General features: G+C 46.8%; 1 protein-coding gene across 2 annotated transcripts in view; it reads right to left on the bottom strand.

Annotated features, from left to right (window-relative positions):
• Window positions 1–25,628, bottom strand: part of OTUD7A (OTU deubiquitinase 7A) — a 1,296,873-nt gene that overhangs the window by 298,926 nt on the left and 972,319 nt on the right. The window lies entirely within an intron of this gene.

Below are 25,628 nucleotides of genomic sequence, written 5' to 3'. Positions count from 1 at the left end.
TTTACAGAGGTATACAACAATTCAGATGCATAACGGAGTGCTTTACAGAGGTATACAACAATACAGATGCATAACGGACCACTTTAAAGAGGTATACAACAATACAGATGCATAACAGACCGCTTTACAGAGGTATACAACAATACAGATGCATAAAGGAGAGCTTTTCAGAGGTATACAACAGTACATATGCATAACGGAGTCCTTTACAGAGGTATACAGCAATACAGATCCATAAGGGAGCGCTTTTAGGAGGTATACAACTGTACAGATGCATAATGGGTTGCTTTACAGAGGTATACAGCAATAAAGATGCATAAAGGAGCGCTTTTCGGAGGTCTACAACAAATGCAGATCTATAACGGAGCACTTTACAGAGGTATACAACAATACAGATGGATAATGGAGTGCTTTACAGAGGCATACAAGAATTCAGCTGCAAAATGTAGCGCTCTACAGAGGTATACAACAATACAGATGCATTACAGAGCGCTCTACAGAGGTATACAGCAATACAGATGCATAAAGGAGCGCTTTTCGGAGGTCTACAACAAATACAGATCTAAAACTGAGCACTTTTCAGAGGTATACAACAGTAAATATGCATAACGGAGTGCTTTACAGAGGTATACAGCAATACAGATGCATAAGGGAGCACTTTTCGGAGGTATACAACTGTACAGATGCATAATGGAGTGCTTTACAGAGGTATACAGCAATACAGATGCATAAAGGAGCGCTTTTAGGAGGTCTACAACAAATACAGATCTATAACGGAGAACTTTACAGAGGTATAAAACAATACAGATGCATAATTGAGTGCTTTACAGAGGCATACAAGAATTCAGCTGCATAATGTAGCACTCTACAGAGGTATGCAACAATACAGATGCATCACGGAGTGCTCTACAGAGGTATACAGCAATACAGATGCATAAAGGAGTGCTTTTCAGAGGTCTACAACAAATACAGATGCATAACAGAGTGGACTACAGAGGTATACATGAAAGCAGATGCATAACAGTGTGCTCTACAGATGTATACAGCAATACAGATGCATAAAGGAGTGCTTTTCGGAGGTATACAACAGTACAGATGCATAACAGAGTGCTTTACAGAGGTATACAGCAATACAGATGCATAAAGGAGTGCTTTACAGAGGCATACAATACAGATGCATAACGGAGCGCTTTACAGAGGTGTACAACAATACAGATGCATAATGGAGCGCTCTACAGAGGTATACAGTAATACAGATGCATAAAGGAGCACTTTTCTGAGGTCTACAACAAATACAGATGCATAACAGAGTGGTCTACAGAGAAATACATGAAAACAGATGCATAACGGAGTGCTCAAAGAGGTATACAGCAATACAGATGCATAAAGGAGTGCTTTTCGGAGGTATACAACAGTACAGATGCATAACGGAGCGCTTTACAGAGGTATACAACAATACAGATGCATAAAGGAGTGCTTTACAGAGGTATACAACGATTCAGATGCATTACAGATTGCTTTACAGAGGTATACAACAATACAGATGCATAACGGTCCTCTTTACATAGGTATACAACAATACAGATGCATAAGAGACTGCTTTACAGAGGTATACAACAATACAGATGCATAAAGGAGCGCTTTTCAGAGGTATACAACAATACAGATGCATAACGGAGTGCTTTACAGAGGTATACAGCAATACAGATGCATAATGGAGTGCTTTTCGGAGGTCTACAACAAATACAGATCTATAATGGAGCACTTTACAGAGGTATACAACAATACAGATGCATAACGGAGTGCTTTACAGAGGCATACAACAATTCAGCTGCATAACGTAGCACTTTACAGAGCTATACAACGGAGTGCTTTACAGAGGTACACAGCAATACAGATGCATAAGGGAGCGCTTTTCGGAGGTATAAAACTGTACAGATGCATAATGGAGCGCTTTACAGAGGTATACAGCAATACAGATGCATAAAGGAGTGCTTTACAGAGGTATACAACAATACAGATGCATAACAGACCACTTTAAAGAGGTATACAACAATACAGATGCATAACAGACCGCTTTACAGAGGTATACAACAATACAGATGCATAAAGGAGAGCTTTTCAGAGGTATACAACAGTACATATGCATAACAGAGTCCTTTACAGAGGTATACAGCAATACAGATGCATAAGGGAGCGCTTTTAGGAGGTATACAACTGTACAGATGCATAATGGGTTGCTTTACAGAGGTATACAGCAATAAAGATGCATAAAGGAGCGCTTTTTGGAGGTCTACAACAAATACAGATCTATAACGGAGCACTTTACAGAGGTATACAACAATACAGATGGATAATGGAGTGCTTTACAGAGGCATACAACAATTCAGATGCATTACAGATTGCTTTACAGAGGTATACAACAATACAGATGCATAACGGTCCGCTTTACAGAGGTATACAACAATACAGATGCATAACAGACTGCTTTACAGAGGTATACAACAATACAGATGCATAAAAGAGCGCTTTTCAGAGGTATACAACAATACAGATGCATAATGGAGTGCTTTTCGGAGGTCTACAACAAACACAGATCTATAAGGGAGCACTTTACAGAGGTAAACAACAATACAGATGCATAACAGAGTGCTTTACAGAGGCATACAACAATTCAGCTGCATAACGTAGCACTTTACAGAGCTATACAACAGTACAGATGCATAACGGAGTGCTTTACAGAGGTACACAGCAATACAGATGCATAAGGGAGCGCTTTTCGGAGGTATAAAACTGTACAGATGCATAATGGAGCGCTTTACAGAGGTATACAACAATACAGATGCATAAAGGAGCGCTTTTCAGAGGTCTACAACAAATACAGATCTATAACAAATACAGATGCATAAGGGAGCGCTTTTTGGAGGTATACAACTGTACAGATGCATAATGGAGCGCTTTACAGAGGTATACAGCAATACAGATGCATAAAGGAGCGCTTTTCGGAGGTCTACAACAAATACAGATCTATAACAGAGCACTTTACAGAGGTATACAACAATAAAGATGCATAACGGAGTGCTTTACAGAGGCATACAACAATTCAGCTGCATAACGTAGCACTTTACAGGGGTATACAACGTTACAGATGCATAACGGACCGCTTTACAGAGGTATACAACAAAACAGATGCATAACAGAACACTTTATAGAGTTATAAAACAATACAGATGCATAAAGGGGTACTAGATATTGGTGAGTGGATGCGCGATGGATTTAAGGTGCTCAAACGGGTCCTTGCAGCGTAGTGGTTTCACCAGATTAGTTTGCAAGAAACAATCCCTGTATCAGGGGAGAGCACAGGGCTTCTCAAGCTGGGTGGCGGAGATATAGGTGCCAAGATTTGTGTGTGCACAAACGAATGCCTGGGGAAAACACGGGGTAAGTGGTGGGGGAGAAGAAGAGGAGACACGATGGAGCTCTCCCCCATACTACCAGCTTTGTATAATTCAACGTTTCTTTGGGGTACATGAAACTATATAGAAGCATTGTAACGTCCTGATAAGCTGGGCAGAATGATCTTAGATTTTTGCATGTAGACCACCTTTGCCCCCTGATCGATCCCTATGGCACCAGCACAAACACGTTTGCATTGGATTTGCACTGCCACAGTGAAAGCGTCCCCTGTGCACATGCTGAATAGAGGCAGTAAGGGCCACAGGAAAGCAACCCTATCCCTAGCACCCAACCAACACATAGAGAACAGGACAGCCGGGCTGCCTGCGCCATCAAAGAAGCGAGCAGGTACAGGACTGGCAAATGCAATGTAAGCTTTGCACACAGGTGGAACATGAACAGGACAAACACCAGAGGGGAAACTGCACTCGCAAACAATTAGCTGATACCACAGAAAACAGCAGTGTACATTGCCATCAAAATAGCAACTGTGGAAACGTTGCACAAACTGTAGCCACCTGTAGACCCAGAAAAACTTAAGTTCTGCTAAACAGAATAGATGGGTGCCGTCAGAAGAAAGTGAAACATCTGCCTAAGATCAGGGCCAGCTTTAGGCGGGGCGGGCAGGGTGACAGCCCAGGGTGCCGCATTAACCCCCCGCTGTTGCATAGCACCCCTCCTGGGAGCATGGTAGCTCCCAGGATGCTGTAATAGGTCATGTGGCAGTAGCCACGTGACCAAAAGTTACGAGCCTCTTCCGGCTCATTAGTCCGACCAACAGAGGCTCCAGTGTGTTCATTGTTTCGCACCATGCTGGTGCCACACTGCATGTGCTGGCCCAGGGACGGGGCCCAGCATGAGGACGGCGCCCTTGCAGGGCAACGCCGTTCGAGGGTGATCGCTCGGACATGTGATCATGGCTACTGTGGCGACCCCAGCCTGGGTGCCCCCATAGACCGGGCCGTCGTGTGCTGGGTGCCCCCGGCCACGTGGGTGCCTCCAGTGATCTGGGGCGAGTGGGGTGACCCCCCCTCCATTGTCTGTGGCGTGATCGCCACCCCAACGGTTCGCATCGGGTGCTCCCGACAGGTATCTGGGGCTGCCCGGATCAGCCCCCATAACAATGGCGAAGAAGGATGTGAGTCCCGCGTGACCCATAGGAGGAACACCATATTGAGGCCTTGGCCAAACTTGTATGGAGGTAGTCCTTCTGCCGTCGATGGAGGAACACTTGCCAGGGGTACCGGCCGCATGGGCTGGTGAAGCGGCGTCGGCCGCGTCAAGAGGGCAGTCTGCCCCCCACCACCGGGGGCATGGGAGCGGTCCCCCCTTTGTTTTTCCCCCATGTGTGGAGGAGGATTGCTTGGCGACAGTGGCCGCACCAGGAGGAGGTATGTGTGCCCCGGAGGAGGAAGAAACGGCCCCGCCACACTGAGAACAACACAAGTCGTAGCCCACAATGGGGAAGCGAGGTGCACCCCCAAGAAGTCAGGGAGCGGCTGCGCCGCAACAAAGAGGCGCTGCCCCTCACCCACCCGTGGGCTGCGTAGCGTGAGGTAGCTGGGCCCCCAAGAAGTCAGGGAGCGGCTGCGCCGCAAAAAAGAGGCGCTGCCCCTCCCCCACCCACGGGCTGCGTAGCGTGAGGCGGCTGGGCCTGTACGATCTCTGGTGTCAGGTAAGGCATCAGAGTGGCCCCTCCCTCACCGAGAGGTGGAAGATGCAGGTCGTCACCCACTGTGGGAGAGGTGCACGCCCCCACAGTGAAACGAGCGGCATCTCCCACATGAGGAGGCCCCCGCGGCCTCAGCTGCAGCACGTGGTGACGGCATCCACCACAGAAGAAAAAATGCTGGCGGACGGAGCCGCGCAGTGAAGGAGCAGGAGTGGGGGCCGCCGAACAGCTGAGGCGGCCCCGATCGTATGCGGAGCCGGGTAGCCGCACGGAAAGAACGGCTGAGGCGGCCTCGGCCGCAAGGAAATCGGGGCGTATCTGTGATGCTGCAGCTGCAGGGTGCAGAGGCCTGCAGTTACAAAAAAAAATGGACACTGAGGCCTGCGGGAGGCAACAACAACACTGGTCGCGTCCTCCTAGCCACATGGGCCAGCCACCAGCATCCATCAGGTGGGCCAGGAGTGTCCCAGCCCCAAGACATGGAATGGTGGGTGAAGAACCCTGGACAGCCAGTGTGCCCTGCCTCCCCCATGGCAGGGAGGGACAGATGTGAGGACCTGCACCCAGTGTGTGGCTCATGGAGCACCAGCCTGTGGCCCATCCGCCCCAGCGATCAACGGGGGGGGCACAGGGTGAGAAGGGTAACCCCGCCAAGCCCACCAAGAGGGACGAGCGTGGAAGGTCCCCACGCCCAACATGCAGAGAGGGCCGCACCTCCCACCCCGAAAGTACTGCATTCATTGGCCAGCCACAGGGTAGTGGCCCCCCAGGGGAGTGCTCGTGCATCCTCGACTAAAGATCAGCCAATGGGGCCACGCCGAGGAGGGGTGCAGACTGCCCCTGGGCTGCCGGTGCCGGGCAGGCCCACATAAGGTACCAACACCCAGAGCCAGGCATCAGTGTCTCCCAGGGGAGCAACCCATCATCCTGCCACCGGTGTTGTCCTGACACCTGCCTCACGAGGGAGAGAAAGTGGAAGGAGGGGCCTGTCGCCAACGTGCCAGCAGCACACCATCGGCGCCCCCAGACTGTGGACGTGGTGGATGTGGCCTGGTGGGCCTCTACAGTTGCGGCTTTGCCGGCCTTTTTGACTTTGGCGACTGTTGGTGGGGAAACAGACTGTTTTCCTGCAGATCCACAAGTGCGGAAGAGGGACGTCATCATCGACATCCCCATGAAGAGTGGGGGGCCTGCGGAAGTGGACTTGGTGAAAATGGCCCAGTGGGTGGGCAATGTGATGTCATGAACACCTGCACATTCGGAATGCACCCTGTGGTGCCAGTGTAGTTTGTGATAGTAGAGCCACTCACCCAGGTTAATAAAGGGTGTGAAAACATAGCAGAGTGGTTGTAGTAGTAGGAATGTGTGTTTGTTTAAAGTTTTGTTCTGTTGTTAAAAACAAAAAAAAAGGAGTGGTGTTGCATAGCACCCCTCCTGGGAGCATGGTAGCTCCCAGGATGCTGTAATAGGTCATGTGGCAATAGCCACATGACCAACTTAATAAAAATTACGAGCCACTTCCGGCTCGTTAGTCCGACCAACAGAGGCTCCAGTGTGTTCATTGTTTCGCACCATGCTGGTGCCACACTGCATGTGCTGGGCCCAAGGACGGGGCCCAGCGTGAGGACAGCGCCCCTGCAGAGCAACGCCGTTCGAGGGTGATCCCTCGGCCATGTGATCATGGCTCCTGTGGCGACCACGGCCTGGGTGCCCCCGTCGTGTGCTGGGTGCCCCCGGCTACGTGGGTGCCTCCAGAGATCTGGGGGCGAGTGGGGTGACCCCCACTCCATTGTTTGTGGCGTGATCGCCACCCCAACGGTCCGCGTCGGATGCTCCTGACAGGTATCTGGGGCTGCCCGGTGATCTGTACCAGCCCCCATAACACCCGCTATCTCGGCAGAGGTGCAGGGGGTCTTTCAAGGTTTCAAAGGCTGCCCCGAGCTCGCGTGGCAGGAGAAGAGGTGGCAGGCGACCTATTGTAATGAAATGTAGAGCGTTTGCGTGCGGGCGCAGGGTGCTCCAGCGTGGGACGGAGCACATTTCATTACAATAGCGAGCTCATGCTTTTGCATCAGCGGCCTGTTGCAGTGATTAACTCCCCACTCTACAATTCAGAGCGCAGAGTTAAAAAAAAAATCCACATTTTTGTTTCATTGCCTGTACGATAGAAGCCCTCAACAAAGCAGTCCGGAATGCTGCTTTTATCAGAAGAGAATGGTTGGTGCCCTAATTCCCAGGAGCGGCAGCAGGAGCAGGCTGGCAGACAGCTGTGGAGAGGTTGAATGGAAACCACAGATGGCCGAAATGTGGCTATGTATTTTTCACTCCTCATGCGATTTCCTTGGCTGCATGTAGGCTTCCCTCTGTGCAGGACGTACATGAATTCACTGTACAAGGAACATATTCAAAGGCACTCTTTTGTGGAAGGACACATGTAGCACAGTGGCTGTCCGCCATGATTGGTTCCCTTTACTACCGTCCGCAGACGATCACATCATGAGCCCTATTTTAACTCTGCTGAGTGGGCTCTATCCTCAGTAAGTGTAACGCCTCCCCCCCACCAGGCCCTAAACATGGTTTTAATTTAAAACATTTCGGTATTTCAAAAACAGGTGAAGTATTGCATAATCTTAATTTGATTTGCGGTTTAATAAATGCAGTCCTACATTTGTTTCAATAAATCTGCTGGGAAACTGTATCCATTGAAAGCGTCACTGGGGTTTAGGGGCGTTCCAAAGAAAGGCAATTGAACCCAGGGTAGACAACAATGTGGAAAAAGCCCCCATCAGAGGGTAGTATGTAATAAGCATTGGCAAAGTCACCCGTTTTGACTTTCCTCTACACAGACATATCTCCCCATTCAGACATATCTCCCCATTCAGACATATATCCCCATTCAGAAATCGGTAGCATTGCAACTTATGATATGATAGGTTATTTATAATGCGCTTAATACCCAAAGGTTTCTAAGCGCGGACCGGGGATCGAACCTGTGTTGCTCCGTGTCGTCTTGCTTCCTAGGCAAGCCCGTTGCCCTGACAATGTTCTACATGAAACAAATTGCATGTGACTGAGGATCTTACTGTTTCTTCACAAAAAATCAATACTGTGTTACTACACATCATTAACTTTTCTGTACAACAGAAAAACCAATGGGGCATTGGGCAAGGATGAGGAATTGCTTAGAAGCCAACTGACTAAAGCCCCACTTGCTTCAAAAGTTTTATTCCATCGGAAGCTACAAAATGGCTTTCTTAACCCATTGCCTTTCAGACTGGTGTCCTTAGATGCTGAAATGGCTGTTTCAATCACCAAGCGGAGACACATATCTAGATATGAGCAGTTAAGCCGCTGCAACACTGATTCGTTTTCAGACTATTTTGCAGGCAGGAATTACTGTTTTAAATCATCTCTATGTGACACAAATTAAGATCCCAAGAATGTGTAAATGTTTATGGTACGGTGTATTTGTATCGCTCCACAAATGCCAGAAAAAAAGTCCCAAGGCCTTATATACCTGTTATACCAATACATGTTTTTGTCATAGAAGTGGCTATTGCCACCAGTATGAGCCAACATGAAAAGATCACATGCTAGTTCATCCTACTGTACTGCGGATTGCCTCAGAACTCACCAGCAGAAAATTACAAAAGTAGTCCAAAAAAGGACTGCATGCCAGGCAAGAAGTAACGCTATTTGTTCCGGGCTCAGTTAAAGCTGGGAAAGTGAAATTCAACAGAATGCGAAACAGAGCTCCATCAAAAGCGCTGTCGAAGTTACGCCCCAAAGATGAAACTTTTATAAGGGTACAAACTAATTAGCATCAAAACACAATGCAACATTAGGTCAATCCCCCAAATGAAGCTAATAGGCAGAACTATGTTATTCCCCGATAGCTGGACATACATTATCCAGAGATGATTGGGTCCCGCAAATCTTACCACACCACCCTCAACCCCCACTGTGACATCACGGTCCAACCCACAGTTTCCACATCATGGTGCCAAAACATTGAGAAATGTGAGATGTCAAGCAGAACTATATTCATCTGCTGCCGGACATCTCCACATGTTTCCCATGTGAGCACAATCAACCATGACACTACAAGAGCCTTGAACTGTTAACAAGTTTTGGGGCCTCATTACGGGTCCAGCGGTAATCCTGCCGGTGCTATCGGTGGGTTGCCGCCAGACTCATAATATTTTACCGGCGCCTGACTTCCGGGTGCCACCAGCTCATTACGAATCTGGCGGCCCAGGAAGGACTACTACTATGGTCTGTTCCCCTTTCCTGTGTACATGCACACTTCCCTGTGCAACCCTGCCATACCTGTACTGTGGGGTACTTCCTTTGTCCTTGATGCAGGGTGTCTCACTTGAACCGTGCAGTTGGCACAGGCTCAGAGTGGACATGAGTGTTCATTCATGGACCATTGCATTTCCTGCAAGCCCCTATGGGTCAGTGGCAGGCTACTCATTGCACTTCATCTCTGGTATTTTATCCGTCTCATGGTATTTGGTCATCCATTTCATGCTCACTCAGGGTCACTTCCTCATCACACACATGTTTAGGGTGTCCTTGTCTGTGTGGAGCACAGGCCTCCCTTTGTTACAGCCACCCTGCCTCTAGGCTACTGGTGTTGTGGCTTCTGCATTTATAGATGTACTTGTGATGGTTCCTCATGTGTCCTGCTTACGCCCCCCCTCTCGTCTGCTGTAGTCTCATTTGAGTGAGATGATGCAATTGACACCTGCCAACACTGTCTGCAACTTCACAGTACCTTGGTCAGCCATTCATATCCATGCACTGTCTTCCTACTATTCCCCGGGGTGGTGTCGGGGGGGGCGGTCACTGCATCCCTACAACCCAGTGACAACACTTTGCACATGGTGACTGCACTTGCCCTTACAGTGCCGTCATGCCACGAGATTGACATCACTACGTTTTTGGTTCTGTTAATAGTTGAGGACATAGACATGTACTGCACTGCACCCACGCACTTCTGAGCCATGTCGAACCCTTCAACATGCCGATTCACTTGTGTGATGTCAAAGTGACTTGGCATGTATGTATCATGTGCCTCCCTTCACTGTATTTCAATGCACTTGCGTTGTTGCATCCTGTGACACGTGTACTTTTTTGGATTTTGTTTTTCATGCAGTGCATGTTGACATGCATTTTACATGAGTCATGGACAGTCCTATTTGACTTACTAATTGTGCCATGGCTATGCTACGTGCCATCTCTTTGTTTACATCTGTCTTTTTCGCATAAGATCTATGCCTGCCAGAAGGTTGTGTGTGATGCTGGTGATATGCAACATGCAGTACATGTGTGTGTTTCGCATTTGACACACATCCATGTCTGCTTTCAGGGTCCCCTTCCATTTCATTGCCACTGCATGCATGCCAGAGTTTGTGTTGTGTGTGACATGGCTGCCTCATGTGTTGGCCCTCAATACTATGTTGTGTATGTGTGTGGTATGTGCTGCTGACATGTGTCCTCGTGTCTTTTTTTATTTTGTTACAGGTGATGATGCACCAGAAGCAGAGGAGGAGGAGATGGCAGACAGGGTGAGGTGTTCTCTGAACAAAGACTTGGTTGAGACTCTCCCAGGGGCCATCCACCCATGAACATGTCAATGGGCTGTGTTTGTGCTGGTACAGAGAATCCCACACCCCCTTTGTTTTGCATATTAAGTAACTTTGGGTCTCACCCTAAATTACCAGGGGAATCCAGGCGTGGACCCCTTGCTCACTGTTCTTAGAGAGGCACAGCTCCACCTCACTGATGAGGCCCGACTAGGCCGAAACACGTGTCTGGGGTTGCTGTTGGTACTCTTGTTCAGAGAACAATTGCCTAGCTTTTCGGTGCTGGACTGCCCCTGGGCAGGACAAAGACTGATAGGCCGGGATATTTTTCGTCTGTGAAAGGGACAGTGAGCTAAAGACTTGGTTGAGACTCTCCCAGGGGCCATCCACCCAAGAACAGGTCAATGGGCCGTGTTCGTGCTGGTAGAGAGACTCCCAGACCCCCTTTGTTTTGCATATTAATTAACTTTGGGTCGCACCCTAAATTACCAAGGGAATCCAGAAGTGGACCCCTTGCTCACTGTTCTTAGAGAGGCACAGCTCCACCTCACTGAAGAGGCCCGACTAGGCTGAAGCATGTGTCTGGGGTTGCTGTTGGTATTCTCTGTTCAGAGGAGAATTGCCTAGCATTTCGGTGCTGGTCTGCCCCTGCGCAGGACAAAGACTGATGTGCAGGGATATTTCTCCCCTGTGAAAGGGACAGTGAGCTAAAGACTTGGTTGAGACTCTCCCAGGGGCCATCCACCCAAGAACAGGTCAATGGGCCGTGTTCGTGCTGGTAGAGAGACTCCCAGACCCCCTTTGTTTTGCATATTAAGTAACTTTGGGTCTCACCCTAAGTTACCAGGGGAATCCAGATGTGGACCCCTTGCTCACTCTTCTTAGAGAGGCACAGCTCCACCTCACTGATGAGGCCCGACTAGGCCGAAACACGTGTCTGGGGTTGCTGTTGGTACTCTTGTTCAGAGAACAATTGCCTAGCTTTTCGGTGCTGGACTGCCCCTGGGCAGGACAAAGACAGATATGCCGGAATATTTCTCCTCTGTGAAAGGGACAGTGAGCTAAAGACTTGGTTGAGACTCTCCCAGGGGCCATCCACCCAAGAACAGGTCAAGGGGGTGTGTTCGTTGGGGTAGAGAGACTCCCAGACCCCCCTTTGTTTTGCATGTTAAGTAACTTTGGGTCTCACCCTAAGTTAGCAGGGGAATCCAGATGTGGTACCCTTGCTCACTGTTCTTAGAGAGGCACAGCTCCACCTCACTGATGATGCCCAAAAAGGCTGAAACACATGTATGGGGTTGCTGTTGGTACTCTTGTTCAGAGAGGAATTGCCTAGCATTACGGTGCTGGACTGCCCCTGGGCAGGACAAAGACTGATGTGCAGGGATATTTCTCCTCTGTGAAAGGGACATTGAGCTAAAAACTTGGTTGTGACTCTCCCAGGGCCCATCCACCCAAGAACAGGTCAATGGGCTGTGTTTGTGCTGGTAGAGAGATTCCCAATCCTGCTTTGTTTTACATTTTTTCTTGCATCTTAAGTTCTGTGGAACTGTATCCTGAACAATAGGGCACAAGGCCCCAGACAACTTAGGGTTGGACAATTTTAGCTAGGGATCATCTCTGTGGGCCTTTTTGTGTATGATACTTACCTATTCATTCCTTTGCAGGAGTATTTGGATTTGTATTGTGCATTGGAACCTGTGAATGTATATATTTATTTAGTTTGATGCTGTTGGTTGAAAAGTCTACCTGCTTGCATTCATTTTCTTATAGTGTGTTTTGGCCACAATTAAATAACTGTATTTTTATACTTCCTGTCTAAGTGCAATTTTTGTGATTACCATTGTGTGACCTCATTGTGGACCCTTTACAAGCTACCTCTCAGAAGAACTTAGCCTAGACCGCCTGTCACTGCTACCTAACCTGGTTTGGCTACACCTTCCCAGAGTTGTCCCTGTCACAATATAGGTTGGTCTTCTATACATCTGTCTTCCAGGCCAGAGTATAGAAAATCAGGCCAAACAGACCCAAATTCCTAGGATAATTTTGGGTGAAACTAAGCCATGACTTACCCAACACCTCGCCATGTGCATTGCTTAATCGCTCTGCTGCCCCTCCCATTTTGCCTCACACTAATAACGTGCCACTCTTCATTGCCAATCTTCTTCTGCTCTTCGCACTCTTTTGCTCTCTTCTCTGTTCCCTGCCACTCACTTTTTGATTTTAAACTGCTCTCCCTTGCATGATCCTCATAATCAAACCACTTAGACCAAATGACCATAATATTTTGAGGATACCAGAGACGTTGTTGCCCTAAATTCGAGTGATTTGAGTTTGAGGCGATGAGTTCACCCAGGACCCATTTTGAAGAATGGCCTTCTGCTGGGTCAGTGGTTTTTTTGTGTGGGGCTGCACAGAGGTCCTACCTACTTCAGCTCATATTCAGCATTTACCCCAATCTCATTATAACCCACAACCACCATTACAAACGTCATTTGTATAGCCAGTTGTTTCATTGTGAATTCCAGCCTTCAGTACATACAGTATATACAGTACACGCTTGAATAGTGAAGATAACTGCATGACTTCATTGCCTAAAATGCACCATGTGAAAATGATATGACATGCAAAAGGGAGAAGAAAAAAACATATAAAAAAGCAGCCCTGGCATTTTTATTTCATTTTTTTAATCAACAACCTAATATGTACAACATGCACAGATAGGTGTGCTATGAACAGCATTATGCGCCTGTACAATAAGCAAGGTGATGCCCTTCAGAAATATGGCTGTAGTTTTTTCGTTTATAAGGGCTCTTTTTCACTTGACTGTACTGTCTGCAAGGCTATTCATCATTGACTCATGCCCTTGATGCACACATTAGAGGGCTATGCATGAAAGAGCTGGAAACAAAGCTATCGGGCAAATGCCATGCAAGGGTCGGCTCAGAATCTCCCCAAATCCATCTGCGCCTCCATCCAGAAGGCTGTACATTCAATATTGTAAACATTCCAAGTCCAGAAAAGTCTCCATTTATCTTTTCTGCCTTCTGCGGCTGCCTGGCCCGTGTCCTCCTCCCCCCCCCCTGCAATGAGGGTAATCCTGATCTCTTCAGGTAATTCTGAGGTTTATTGACCTTGCACACCGCCTAGGGTTGTGGTTCTCCTCACCCCACCTTGGGGTATTCTATCTCTCACCCACACTGGGGAATGGTTTCATCACCCCGCCTTGGGTATGGTTTCTTGTACCCTGCCACAGAGTCTTGCTTCTTTCGCCCTGCCTTAAGGTACGATTGCTTTCACCACACCATGGGGTATAGTTTTGGTCACTCCGTCTTGGGTTATGGTTCTCGCACCCCATTTTAGGGACTTGCTTCTCTCTCTCTCTCTCTCTCTCTCTCTATCTCTCTTTCTCTCTCTCTCCCCCCACCACCCCCCACCCTGGCTTATGATTGGGCCTTACCTCCCTGTTTCCCCAGAGCTGCTGCATACCTTTTTGTTTTGTTAAGGTGCTGCTTGGGAGGACGGGGGATTTCAGTTCCGGCATTGCTGGCTCCTCAGTGTCTCTAGGTTCTCCGCTTCAGGCTGAGCTTGTGCGTCTCTCTCCTGTGGGTTTACTGCTGCTCTGCGGTGCCCGTCCTTTGGTCTGCCTGTCATCGCATGGCTTGTACTCTGCACTGGTGCTCTTGTCTGGACATTCCCAGTTCCTCCTCCGGCAAGGCTGTCAGCATTCCGCGAGCTCGACCACGGCCCCCTCTTCCTGCCATAGCTGCCAGGGGGAGGACTACGCATGTATGCACCTCTGCCGATGTCTCTCCTAGTTCTAATGTTGACTGGTTCTTTCTCTCTTTGTTAGGGGGTGGGGTCTTCTCACGGCTCTTTCAATCCCAGCTGATCCTCTGCACACACAGGGTCAGAAACCACACCAACCATCCTTACAGGAAGCTTCCAGTTATCAGAAATGTTACTTCCATGTAGCCAACAAAGGTAGTATTGGAGTCTTGGGGATAGAGAGCATAACTAATATCCCTTTCTAGGGACCTCCTGTCCTCTAAGGAGGGGTCACGCAAGTGTGATCCCGCTTGCCTGGTCCCCTAGGGGGTATTAAGTTGAGTGAGCTCGCCCCCCTACCCCCAGAGGGCGTGACTCCCCCTTGGGGAGAGGGCACAAATTACCTAGATTCATCACAGGGGGGCATGCCAATCCAGACCCGCCCATGGGCTCAGCTAGCTCCATCTACTAGTATCACAACAGAGCCGACAGAGGCAGATGGGAAACTAACAAGATTTAGACTCGCGCTTTACAGCGCCTTTCCTTAGTATGAGCTTCATGTTTAACTAGGGCCAGACATAACATAGTTTCATTTCTAGGACAGGTTTAGCCCACCACACCATCCAATCTTCAGATATTTTCAGAATATGTATTGTCCATGTGCATGCTACACATGCCTCACGTGACAACATCTGTAAATGCCAGGCTTTGCGTATTGAAAGCCTAATTCTTTGTGGGCCTTTCCTTTTCCTTTAAGGAATAAAATCCTTGGTTACACAACCTTTCTTTAAATCCTGCTGCTTGTGCATTTGCAGGATTGTCAAACGCTTCTCCAAGCAGAGAGTGGGGGCAGGTCTCTCTCCTCGGCTGGTGCCTCCCTTTGGAACAGCCTCCCTGACCCTCTCAGACTTGAGCCGGACCTCCTTAAGTTCCGGAAACTGCTCAAAACTCTGCTTTTCTCTACCTCTTTCCCTTCCCTGCTAATCACCCCACTGCAGCTGAGATCGGTGGCCTGGTCCTCATAAATCTCACAGGATACCAGACCTTTCTACCTAGTCGATACCAGCACCCGCACCTTCCCCCCCACTGCACTGCCCCTGCGGGCCCCTGCTTGCGGCTCTACATCCAAACCTTGGGAGTTGCCACACTAGCACTTAGCCTGAGGTCTCTTCCTTGTCTCTCCTTGGCACTTCCCTCACAGACCCCCCACCAGCACGTGGCCATTCCTTGCCCCCGCACATCCCTATCTCCTGCACTTCTCCCCACTGCACTTGCATGTCTGAATACATGCCTAGTAGGACATCAACTGTATATTTAATGTTTGCCAATGTTTTTTCTCTCCTCTGTTCCCTTCCCATTTAGCCTTGTGGTGCTTTGAAACACAATTCTGTTGTATAAGCGCCTAAAAAATGTTCAATAAAATAACAAAATAAAATTAGAGATCTTGCAGTTCATCTCCAAGTTTATTGTCCTGAAGAAGGCCTTATCAAATATATGATAGTAATCTCTCAGAAAACACAAACTGCAAGTGCATCCTTAAGCGATTGCTTGTTGCCGAAGAAACACCTTCAGTGACACAGAAGTCCCCCAGTTCGAGAAATTGTTAATGGCTGTTAATCAAAGACCACACCGATAAAAAATAAAGGTAGGGTATGCATAGCTATTATGGTATATGTATAAACATTTATCTCGTTAGCACACAATAATTCAATGTGGTGTTCCAAAAACGCATTAAATATGTAATATTTATAATCAAATATCAACTATAATTAAATAACAATAATTCCAAGTAACACATACAGAATGAATTAGATTAGAACACAAAACAATACAAAAGCTGCCACATTAGACAAACAAGGGAGATCCCAGATATAACAAAAAACATCATATCATTCACACATTGAACTTCATTCTTTTGTGGCTATTTTAATAGGGGGAAAACATAATAATATAGTGTTCAAAATGCATCCAATTCACTTGCAATAAATGTAAACACAAATTGGGAACTTGACCTCCAAGTAATTACCAAACTCAAAAAACCTCTGTTTACTCATATTTTTAGTAAGGTCCTAGTAAGATTGATTACTTGCACGTTAAATGAGTAAATAGATTGTTGCGTTTTGTGTGCTAATTTAACTCATTTGATTATAGTTATTTGATACATAGGTTTTGGGAAATATTTAGCGGGAACCCTTATAGCTCATATATGATTTAATGCCCATTGGTTCCTAGGATAAGGCCACCCTTGTGACGTATACCAGTTATCATGTTAGATATAAGGTGGCCTAGGAGAAGATATATAGTGCAAACCGATATTGGAAGCAATGGCGCACCGCACAACAAGAGGATATTAGGTCATGGATACAACAGAGGGCTGGAATATCATCAGTGCGGGTAGAGGTCCCGAAGAGAGAAGATGTAGAGGGTTACAGGCAGGGGAAGGAAGGTCAGATCAACGATGGAACCAACTATAAAATACCAACCCTCCCATCCTGCAGAAGGCCACTCAAAATAGATTCTGGAGCCAGATCATCTCTGACAATATGTGTCCGAACCGTCAAACTGGGCCATAGCAGCCCCATCCCAGTAGAATCTACATCTGTGAAAACATTACAAACACAAGCCACTGTGTTTCATTAGCAATCATAATACAGTGTGGTTATTTTCATCATACGTGCCACATGTATTTTCTGAAGACTTTATAGCTGTGTTCTTAGAAATACACAGTTTTGAGTTCATTGGTATATACTTTTGTATTTTGCTTCAAACTAATAGAATATATTTCCCTAACTTAGTGTGTATGCTGAAAGTGACTGCTCTTTCATGTCATTGGAAGGCTGCAAGTATTCCACTTATTGGACTGGCAAAGAGCAGCTCGTACTAATACCAGATGCTAGATATAGGAGGAGCTACATGAGAACGTGTAATGCTGTTGAATACATTAGAGAGCCCCTTCTATGACCAACACGAGGCAATGATGAGTTACTAGCGATTCCACGGTTCTGACTTAATATGAATATGTTTGTATTTTGAGCCATATTACTGGGACAAGGCTCTCAATAACTCACGCGGCAGCATCAGTGCGCTTTTATGTTATATTAAACAGCAAACAAAGGCAAGTGGGGCTTCGAGTCTACGGGTGATCTATGCACGTTAGCCCTCAAACTTGAAGGGGGCTCCCACCTTCCTAGACCAGGCTCCCTACTTCAAAATAACTATACTGTAGACAGGGCTCCCATACGGTCAAGCTGGCACACCACTGTAGAGGCCTAAAGCCTATTGCCTTATCTCTCCCTCTTTCCAGGAATTTCTGAGTGACCTAAATAAGGAGGACCAAATGATGTTGTCATGCAATGTATCTCCTACGATGGTGTACCTGTTTTTGTCCTCTTTACCCTCTACTCATCCTCTCTACTCTGCTTCTTGGTCTCACTGTTTTTCTTCACTTGTCACTTCTCCTAGCTCTACTCTCCTCCTCCTCCCCAATGATCTTCCAACTACCCTCACTCCACTCTCTCCCTCTCACCTGCCTCATGATCTTACTCCTATTCCCACTCTTTGTCATCTTCACTCGCACACGTATACACACACACACACACACACAAAACGAAATTGAAGAAAAGAAGAAAATAAGTAATCATGGTCCTACTAGGCCTTGTGGCATTCGGATGTGCAAGTGCAGTGAAGGGAAGTGCGGGAGATAGAGAAGGGGGGAGCAAGGTATGGGCAAGTGCAGGTGAGAGCCTGGGAGGGAAGTGCAAGAGCCTGGGGGTGAAGTGCATAGGTGTGCCAGGGGAGGAGGCCGCTGGCTACGTGCCAGGGCAGAGGAATCCCGGGGTCGGATGCACAGCCGCCAGGTAGGGGGCCCAAAAGTGCAGTGCTGAGCGGGCTGCTGGTGTCGACTGGAAAGGGCATGGTAACCTGTGAGGTGCATGAAGGACCAGGCCGGTGGTCTCAGTGGCAGTGGGGTGATTAGTAGGGAAGGGAGAGGGGGAAGAGATAGAGAAAAGCAGAGTTTTGAGAATATTCTGGAACTTGAGGAGGTGCAGCTCAAGTCTGAGAGGGTCAGGGAGGCTGTTCCAAAGAGAGGAACTAGCCGAAGAGAGAGACCTGCACCCCACTCTCTGCTTGGAGAAGCGTTTGACAAGTAGAGAGATAGAGATAGAGGAACGGAGGGCTCTTGCAGGGACGTGTTTAGTGAGAGAAAGTTGGAGCTAGCGTACTCCCAGTCTCCAGAAAACTTTGCAGATGTTGCAGAGGGTCTTGAATTTGACACCCATGTTTAGCCGGCTAGCAATTAATTTTCCAATCATGCTGTGTCCCAATTTTTGCTGTGTCTCAAATTTGGGTGTTTTCTATTTATTGCTGTGCCTCAAATTTCAGGCATTTTCTCTCCCACTGCTCAGGTATCTCAAACATAGGTGTTTCTCCATGGGTGTAGCCCATTTGTGCTAGTGAGCCATATCTTTCACTTGGTTCCTCTGTGTTAGGGAGCCTTTTGTCGCATTCGGTCCATTTGTGTTGGTGAGCCAGTCTTTCACTTTGTTTAGGGAGCAATATCTCACGTGGACAGATCACGGGGCACAGGAATCACATCACTCAGGGAGGAACCAGTGGGGGGGGGGGTAATTGCTGCACACCAGAATGTACAACAGGGACAGGGATATGGGCCCAGCAAGGCAGAAAAGCGGGCCTAGGAAAGGGTACTGCCACTAACCAACCGTACTAAAAACTCACCCTTCTGCATACACCTCTCAAACGCTGAACTAAACACAGCCATACCTCTAGAGCATGACAAACTGCATGTACTTCACTACACCAAACAATACATAGCCTCGCCCAACAGCAGATGGTGGCTGCCAGCTGAAAAACACACCTACGCTCAATGAGTGGTTTCAACCGAACTGAAGCTGCCAACAGCACATCACAGCTCTCTTGCTCTTTTATCTTGCTCAGTCCTGCTAACTTAACCCCTCACTCCCCCACTTACTTCACAGATCTGCCAGAGCGCCAAGAAACCATGCAGGTGGCAACAGTGTGCAGTATTAGAACCTTTAACATAACATACCATAACATAACATGTATGGTATTACTGCCAAAGATAGATATCTCTTGAAGTGAACACCAGAGGTAAATTTTGACAGGGATAAAATGCATACACTCAAAATCAATTTTTTCTTAATTTTCTGGCACGCTAGACCCACTGCTTGTGGTAGAGATGCTCTTATTTTCACGGGTAATTACATCTGTTTTGAGATGTCTTATTTTACTACGATTGGCTTTGCCAGCTATGATGCAGTGACCATCAGCTGGAAATTCACCACTGCTGAAAATGGATGGTATCCGTATAAATGATCGAATACAAAAAACGAGAGGAAGAAATTACCCCATTTTTGACCTATTTAAAAAAAAAAAAAATCGGGACGTTTTTATTAAAATGTAGTGTGGGGCAAGGGTATTAGTAAAGGAAGGCAGGTGAGGGCTCCCCCCCACATTAATAGAAAAACAAATTCTGTTATTTCTACTTTCGATTTTTTAAATTCGGTCATTTCATGGTAAACCAAATGGATGGATCACATTCTAGTGTGAGGTAATTTACCACCAGCGGTATCTTTGTCATGCTTTCAGTGTGTTTCTGTTTGAAGGAGTTGTGGCCTTCTGATTCTGCATGCAAACCCTTTCTTGCGCAATAGATTCGGTTCCGCTGGGATGATTTTCAGTGCAGCTGAATCGAGTGGCCCGACATGGTGCCACATTGGGAACCCAAGACCTTCCAATATCCAAGAGGCCTTGCAAGATTAAAAGAGAGATTCAGCTGGTGGTAGCGGAAACAAAGGGTCCTGTCCATTCAAAAGGAACCAAAGGCAGCCCAGAGAGACTCTTCCAATAAGTTGGGTAAGAGCCCATCGAGATGCTGAGCGCGCGCGGGCAGTCTTTACCCCCTGAGACACCGGCTGCGTACCTTAAATGCAGGCTCAAGGTCCATTCCCACCAGTCAACAGGGTTCAGAGTTCTATATATATATATATCATTATGACGTGTTAATACCAAGTAGACTGAACGTACATCGTTTTTTAGGACAATGACAATTTGTCCAAGGACAACTATACATATTCTACTGGAAAGTGATTTATGATTACATATATATTTAGTGCTAAATATAGACAACCCTGCCTTCAGAGGTTTTCCCTCTGAGGCACAGGGGGCCCTGATTGGCCAAGGACACAAGACTACAAGGACAGTCTCATAAAAGGACTTCACCTCATGTGCATTTGGTTGCAGGTTAGAGATGGAGGTGTACCAAAAGGCGCACGCTCAGGCACGTGCAAAATTCATAAAGTAATGCACTTAATAGAGTTAACTACCTTCTGGTTAACCCTCAGGTCTGTCTACAGGATAGTTGTGAAACTGTTGGTTTATCTTAAAGGTTATGTGTGGTGCAGACAAAAGTAAAACTACCCAGAAGTCCCTTGTGGCTAAGGCTGCCTATTCTAACAGTCACTACCACCAACAGATTTATTTATTTATTTATTGCTCACTTGTTAGGCGCTTATACAGGAAGCAAACACTGTTTCAAATGCGCCCACAGGGCAACAGGGAGGGGACAGAGGATGATACAACAATCACTTTTACAATACATAAGAATAATAAATAAGACTACAAAGTGGAGCGGAAAACAAACCTACTATGCCATGTGAGTGTTCAGAACGTGCAAGTACAGAAGGGAGAGCTAATGGGATACGTGCTGTGGTGCTCGTGGTGAGCAGCAGGTGAAGTGCCATGTAGGTAAGTACAAGCCTTCAAGAGTGGAGGGTGAGCTGAGGCAAGTGCTGAGGATAGACAGTGGTTGGGGTGATACAATGTGGGAGGTCAGGGTACCGAGGATGCAGAAGGGCTCTGCTCACCAATCAAGCCTCTGTGCGCTTAGCAGGGGAGAGAGGGAGGGAAGGAGGCGGTAAAGAGGAAGTTCTTCAGGCTCTTCTGGAATTTAAGAAAATCCTGCTCAAGACCAAGAGGGAGGGAGAGGCTGTTCCAAAGAAGGGAGCCAGTTGAGGAAAGTGATCAACCACCTGCCCTTTGCTTAGCAAATTGCTTTACACACAAGGAGTTGGTGTCAGAGAAGTGCAGAGGGTCTAGAGGGGGAGTATTTAGTAAGACAGAGTTGCAGATAGTGTGGTCCCCAGCCCCAGACAGCATTGTGGATGATTCAGAGGGATTTGACTTCAATCCGTGAAGCAACCAGGGAGCCAGTGAAGACTTAGTAGGGCAGGAGGTATGCAGTCCCTGGCTTGAGGCCAAGTATAAGCCTCTCTGCCCTATTCTGGATTAGCTGGAGGGGTCGCAGAGTGGAAGAAGGAAAATTCAGGAGGAGGCTATTGCAATAGTCAAGACCAGAGAGAACCAGGGCTTGGGTAACATTGATCCTATGGGGGAAAGTGAGAAAAGGGAGAATTCCTTTTAGAAGGAAGAGTTGAAAATGGGACTTCTTGGCAATGTCATGAGAATGAGGGAGGGAGGAAGGAGAGAGATAAGTTGACGATGACTCAGAGGTTTCTGGCTTCAGAAGAGGGAGCCTGGGGAGAGCCCATGTAAGAAGACCAAAGTGAAGGGAAGAAGTCGGGTGCAGGGGTCCCAATAGGAAGGATCTCTGTTTTGCTGGCATTGATGCAGAGATCATTGGACGTGCACCAGATGTGAATGATGCGAACGATAACATGTGTGATATTTTAAATACCTTATGTTTGTAAATTACCCCCTTCTTATGAGTTGGAATTGCATGGGATATTTACACCATGGGATGCAATAATAGTACTGCATAGGGTAATATGGGTTCCTTACCTCGTGCATTATAGCACACTGTATGTACCGCATGGAGTAAATATTCCATGCAATCCCATCTCACAATTAGACGGTATTTTAAAAGTAGGAGGTATTTAAAATACTCATATTTTTTGTATGTCCACCATCCTCAGAGTGAAGCCCAATTGTTTTAATGCTGACACTGTTGTGAGAGTAAAAGGAACCTTTGTGGATTTCAGTGTAAAACAATCATCACTTTAGCATAGCCTGCAATACCAACATCTGAATCAGTCATCTGTTGATGAGTCCAGATGAGTAACAAACGTTGCATAGCATAGAGTTCAACGTGCCCGGTATTGTGGAAATTGTGAAACCCCTCAGACCTGAGCAACATGTCCAGTATTGGGGCTATTAGGACACCCCTCAGACCTGATGTACATGTCTGGTATTAGGGGAAATTGAGAAACCCCTCAGACCTGAGCAACATCTCCAGTATTGGGGATATTAGGGCAAACCTCATATCTGAGCAACACGTCCGGTATTGAGGATATAAGGTCACTGCTCAGACCTGAGCAACATGACAGATATTAGGGCACCCCTCAGACCAGAGCAACATGTCTGGTATTAGGGGATTTAGGACACCCCTCAGGCCAGAGCAACATGTCTGGTATTAGGGGATTTAGGACACCCCTCAGACCTGAACAACATGTCCGGTATTAGGGGAATTAGGAAACCCCTTAGGCCTGAGCCACATGTCAGGTATTGGGGATATTAGGACGCCCTTCGCAACTGAGCAACGTGCCCATATTGGAGATATTGGGTCACCCTCAGACTTGGGCAACATGTAAGGTATTGGAGAAATTAGGGCACCCCTCAGACCTGAGAAACGTGCCATATTGGGTATATTAGAAACCCTTTGGAGCTAAGCAACGTGCTAGTATTGGGGATAGTAGGACACCCCTATACCTGAGGAACATGTCCTGTATTAGGGGAATTTGGAAACCCCTCAGACCTGATCAACATGTCAGGTATTGGCGATATTAGGACACCCTTCAGAACTGAGCAACTTGACAGTATTGGGGATATTAGGAAACCCCTCAGACCAGAGCAACGTGTCCAGTATTAGGGGAATTAGGAATACCCTCAGAACTGAGCATCATGGCCGATATAGAGGATATTAAGAAATCCCTCAGACTTGAGCAACATATCCGGTATTGGGGAAATTAGGACACCCATCAGACCTGAGCAACATGTCAGGTATTTGGTATATTAGGGCACCTTTTGGAACTGAGCACCGTGATGGTATTGGGGATATTAGAAATCCCCTTAGACCTGAGCAACATGTCCGGTATTAGGGAATTGGGAAACCCCTCAGAACTGAGCAACGTGACAGATATTGGATATATTAGGATACCTTTCGGAACTGAGCAACATGACGGTATTGGGGATATTAGTAAACCACTTGGATCTGAGCAACATGTCTGGTATTGGGGACATTGGAAAACCGTTCAGGCCTGAGCAGCGTGACAGTATTGGGGATATTAGGGCACCCTTTGAACTTAGCAACATGATAATATTGGGGATATTAGGACAACCCTCAGAACTGAGCAAAATGTCCGACTTTGGGGAAATTAGGACACCGCTCAGACCTTAGCAACTTGTCAGATAATGGGGGTATTAGGACACCCCTCAGATAAGCTCTGGGGCCTCATGGAATAGACCCATCCATCTTGATGCCAATGTATTAAAGGTTTTTAGAAATAAATACAACTCCCCAGCTCTTCTGCCATTCCTGCATGTTACCTGGTGGCAATGTGATCATCCGTATTAGGGGTATTAAGGGTCCTACATGAAAAGAACCCCTGGTAAAAAAATAGAGCTATGAATAACAGTTTAAATTGAAGGTAATGGAAACCATAATAAAGAAGAAAGAGAACACGATGAAATTAGCTTATCAACTTTAATATTAAAAAGAAATGTGTTGAGCATTTTAAAGTGTTTTTGAAGAAGGAAAATATGTATTTAGAATGGCCAAGTACACCTGTACCTCCAGCACAACAAAACTATGCTTCAAACAACTCATTTTCAAATAATACATTTTTACTATGAAAATCTGGGGAATCCCCCTTACTGCACTATATATTCCCCTTATGTTCATGTTCTGCTTCTTTTAAACTGCCCTTTTCTTGCTGCAAACAGATGCCTTTGACCTGCAGTCCGCCTCTGTGCGAGTCTTACATTTTTCAAATGTCAAATTATAAAACTGTAAATTCTGCTCTTTGAATTGGTTCTTCTGGAGTCTTTGAAGTTGCATTATTCGCTTTCTAAAATAACGTCCTGTTAAAACGCCATTCATCATTTGTACTGCTATGCTCGGGCCTGTAACTATGGGCCCCGGGGGCATTACCTGGGACGGTATTGGCCCACCGTCTTGGGGCTTATTGCCATTAGTACCACAGCCTGTTAGACCGGGGTACTAATTGCCTTATTTTCTGTTCCAAAACGCTGCCGCGTTTCCGGAAAAAAAAGGTCAAATAAAATGGCCGCCGGGAAAGGGAAAACGGAGTCCATTTTCCCTTTCCATGGCGGCCATCGGGAGCGGACGCTCTGGGAACAGAGGGGGAGGGGAGTGCAGAAAAGAAAAAACATGCCTGAGTCCTCGGCGGGGGACGAAGGCAGCCTCCAGCCGTGGGGAGGCTCGGAGCGGGGATTGCCCCGTTTCTAGCCTCCTCATTGGCTAAAGGGCTGCCACGCCCCCGCCGGGAACAAACACAGGCACGTACGTGCGTCCACGGGATTACACCGTTTATGGCTCGGAAAGTGTTTCCCGGAGATGCACGTACCCTGGGTACTAATGAATTGAATTACATTTTCAACGCATTATTTTAGCTGTCTGTTATTTTCCATACTTCATTCTGTGTACATATACAAACATCTTAATATGGCCGAAATGTTGGATTGACCTTTTAAATGCTTAAAGGGATAAGTAGCAAATTGTCTCCATCAGTCCATTCCCAGATTTTCAATTCATCTCAAATGTCTTCCGGGATTGAGCTGCGATTTTGATTTTTTCGGAAGCAATGAAATGAATGTATAGCAATCATTATTCAATATTTGAACCATTACATATTAAGCTGTTGTCAGGAAAGTAGCTCCCACCAAAAAGTTCATGTCTGTCTGTAATGTACAAGTTACAGAGTGAACCCTCCCGTCTACCCGCTCCGTTCCATACCATACCAAATATCCATGTATTGACTTCAACCATTTGCAATATACCTTAGGTAAGAAAAGATCCTCCCTTTTTAAATTGCATGCATTTTCCAGTTGTTAATAGTTTAAGG

This window comes from Ambystoma mexicanum, chromosome 11 (assembly GCF_040938575.1).
Source record: "Ambystoma mexicanum isolate Mex_15411 chromosome 11, UKY_AmexF1_1, whole genome shotgun sequence".
Taxonomy (NCBI): Eukaryota; Metazoa; Chordata; class Amphibia; order Caudata; family Ambystomatidae; genus Ambystoma; species Ambystoma mexicanum.
Note: the sequence above shows the minus strand (reverse complement) of the source record. Positions and strands in the feature narration are given on the sequence as shown.